The sequence below is a fragment of the Myotis davidii genome, unplaced genomic scaffold (assembly GCF_000327345.1).
Source record: "Myotis davidii unplaced genomic scaffold, ASM32734v1 scaffold18, whole genome shotgun sequence".
Lineage (NCBI taxonomy): Eukaryota > Metazoa > Chordata > Mammalia > Chiroptera > Vespertilionidae > Myotis > Myotis davidii.
The window spans coordinates 2,447,901-2,451,738 of NW_006292696.1; positions in this window are offsets into that span (position 1 = coordinate 2,447,901).

Below are 3,838 nucleotides of genomic sequence, written 5' to 3' on the forward strand. Positions count from 1 at the left end.
GGCCCCGAGGGACTGCTGGAGGTGCCCCAGGATTTAAACCAGGAGTCAGCAAACTTTTTCTGTGAAGGGACAGAAATGGCAAATACTTTAGACTCTGCGGGCCATCCGGTCTCTGTCACAACTGCCCCACTTTGCTGTTGTGCCACCAAAACAGCCGTAGACAGCACCTATAACCAAACAGGAGTGGCTGTATTCCAATAAAACTTTATTTGCACAAGCAGGCTGCAGTTCGCTGATCCTGTTATAAACCAATAAACTGAAGTGTGGCGAGCAGGCGCGGTCATGTTTCTCGCCTCCCCCTGCCCACCTCCCTCCTGCTGATACTGAGCACTCAGCATTGTGCCTTCAAGGAGCTGAGGATGAGTAGGGGAGAGACATTAGGCATCCGATAAACAGGAGTGACATGGGGCTGCCTGTGCAAAGGACCAGGTGAAGCAAATGGCGAATGGAGCTTAAAGGAAAGAAAGCTGCTGTGGACTCGACAGGACTTGAGCTGAGCCTTTAAGAACAGATAGACTTTAGTCCGGCCTGTGTGGCTCAGTGGTTAAGCATTGACCTATGAACCAGGAGGTCACGGTTTGATTCCTGGTCGGGGCACATGCCTGGGTTTCAGGCTCGATCACAAGTACGGAGTGTGCAGGAGGCAGCCAATCAATGATTCTCTCTCATCATTGATATTTTCATCTCTGTCTCCCTCTCCCTCTCTCTTCCTCTCTGAAATCAATAAAAATAAAGGGGGAGGGGGGAGAACAGATAGGCTTTGAATAGGGAGAGAAAGGCAAACTATTGCACGTTGGAGGCCTGCTCATCAGCCTTGGAGCTAAGCTCTGACAGCAGCCCCTGGCTTTCTGCCCCCCACTCCCACCCTCTGCCCCCCAGAGTAACAGAGGATGGATGGAGCAAACCTTGCCGACAGAACCATGGGGTGCTCAGGAATAGTTCCGCTGGCGACACTGTTGGTCGTTCTGTTAAGTTTCCTGTGGGTGTTCCTAGCTGACTGCAGGAACAGGGTGTGGGCACCCTGCTTTCTTGGCACAAGCAGGCTGCAGTTTGCTGATCCAATAGAAACCGATAGTCTGTAGCTAGACTGTCAGAGTCTTGCTGGACTTGCTGTGTTCTGCCCATTCCAGCTGTCCAAGCACTGCACACAGCCCCCGGGGCCCCCAGCCAGGAGGGCGGACCAGTGAACAGGGGCTCCGATTGTGTGGTCCAGCCCCCAGGAGTGCCTCTGATGTGGAGTCCTCACCACAGGGGCAGTGGGCAGGGGTACAGGGAGGTAGGGGATGGCCCTCTTTCCCCTAAATGCCATCTTTCTAAATGCCATCTGTTCCAAACCCCGGGTCTTGCTCTCCACTACACCCAAACCACCCGTGGGACTGGTGATCCCAACACAAACAGCTCTTTGTTTGCTGTCGTGTTTGTTTGTTGGCATTCGAATGGCTCTCTGTGGTTCAGGTTTGAGGCCAGCCCGAGGCAAAATGAGATTGGCAGAGGTTGGCGTGGGGCCACACCTCTCTTCCACTCTGCTGCCCCCAAGGCTCGCCCCCCAACCTTCCCCCTTTATAATGTAGTACCACTGCTACTCTGGGAATTTCCTCCTCCCTTGGGGTCCCATTCTTTGCTGTTTCACCTCAGCTTATCTGAGAAACAAATCTCTCCTAAAGGGTGAGATTTTGATGAAGTATTTCTGTGTTAATAATAGGAGTCTTCTAGAGACACAATGCCCGGACACAGATGAAAGAAAAATGGGAATTTCAGGCACCGGGACAGGTCTGTCAGGGCAGATCAGGCTGCCCCTTAAAGTACGCTCCCCGCTCTGTTCACTGTCGATACAACAGACACTGGGGTCCACTGGCCCACCTCCTTGTAGATGGGACTTTGAATGGAAGTTGGAAGTGAAGAGAAAGAGCCCAGCTCTGAAAGTAAGATGAGCATTCAAATAACAAGAATCAGCCAGCCTTGGGAAGGTCTGGTGGCAGCTTGTGCAAAGGCCCTGAGGCAGGAACTAACTAGGCCACTGTGCCCCACCTGCCCGCCTGTTTGGAGTCCAGAGAAAGAAGGTTAATGTGTTTGGAACTTAGTAAACCAGGGTGATGGTAGGACAACAGGTTGGAGAAGAAAATGGGGCTAGATCATGCAGAGAGATTTATGGGTTTTATTTTGACTGTAACAAGAAGTCATTAGGGTGTTTTGTTTTGTTTTTTGCATTTTAAAAAAGATCATGCTGGCTGCTGTGTATTGTCATCAGCAATACTTTGTACCTCTCTGGGGCACCATTTACTGTGTAGCCAATGTAAATGGAGCCCCCTGGAGTTGTGCAACACAAAGCAGCCCCCATCATCCTCCCCAAACCCCATGAGCCTTCAGGCTCTGAGGATCCCAAGTTCGCATCTTGGGGTGGTGGGGGGGGGGGCGAGTGATGATGTCAATCCTCTGTCATCTTTGCCCTGTCCCAGGGGAACTCTGGCCCCTCCAGGGTGTCTGCTGTGATCCCTGTAAACACGCCCTTCTCCCAAACTCTTTCATCTGAGAGGTCGAGCCAAGTGGCAGCAGACGCTCCCTCACTCTCTCCTCCCTTCAAACTGACACCCTCTAAGCCTTTAAGCAGCTCATAACTCCATCATCTCAGCGCCCCTTGGAAGGGAGCAGCCAGCAGATTAAGCGATTCTGGAATCCAGGCGCTGAGGAATTCGGGGCCTCTCAGGTTTCTTGGCAGGAGTTACAAGTACATGCAGAGACTCTTCTTCAGAACAAGTGAAAATAATTCCTTCCAGGGGCAGAAAAAGGCATGCTTTTGGCAAAGGACTTTGTAAGATGTTATCTCAAGAGACCTGCATGGGAGCCCTGGGAGGGAAGGCTGAGGTTTCTAAACCAGGTGGGAAAATGGATGGGCAGGTGGGAAGGACCTGCAAGGTTCCCATAGCAATTCAGAACTGAGTCCGCTAACAGGTGGCTCGTGAGTGTAACAAGAAATCATTATTGATCTTCATCATTGGTTTTCCACTCTTCCTGGGACTGGATGAGGAGAGGAAAAGGGAAAGGAAAGGATGCAAGGGAGGGATGAAGAAGAGAGATCGCAGGGCCTTTGCATGAGCTACTCAAATTTGAGACCCAGTTCCACTCCCAAGCTGGACATTGGAGGAACAAGTCACAGACCTGGAAAGTTAGGGCTGCAAGGGACCCTGGGTATCACCCAGTCCACGCCTCTTATTCCATGGATGAAAAGATCAAGGCCCCAAAGATGACTCCCTCCCCTTGCTGGCCTGGAGGAGAGATGGCCATACCCTATGCCTGAGGACAAAGTTGAAACAGGAAACGGATGCATTTGGAGGACACCTTGCTAACAGCTGTCAATGTTTTAAACACACATATTTTTTGACTCAGCATTCCACTTCCTGAAATTCCTCCTACAGAAATCCTTGTACGTGTGCACAGATCTGTGTACAAGGCTGTTCCCATAACGTGCTGTCACGCAAGACACTTCACAAGAAAGCCTACAGCATGGTTAGCAGTAGGTGCAGCATGAAACAGGGGCATTTGAATTATGGAATTCTTGCTGTGCAGGCACCAGAAGGAAGGAGGCAAATATATATCATTGTTATGGAAAGATTACTTGCAATATTTTTAATTAAAAACAACACATAGCCTGGCCAGCCTGGCTCAGTGGTTGAGCATTGACCTATGACCCAGGAGGTCACAGGTCGATTCCCGGTCAGAGCACATGCCCAGATTGTGGGCTCCATCCCCAGTGTGGGGCATGCAGGAGGCAACCCATCAATGATTCTCTCTCATCATTGATGTTTCTACCTCTCTCTCCCTCTCCCTTCCTCTCTGAAAT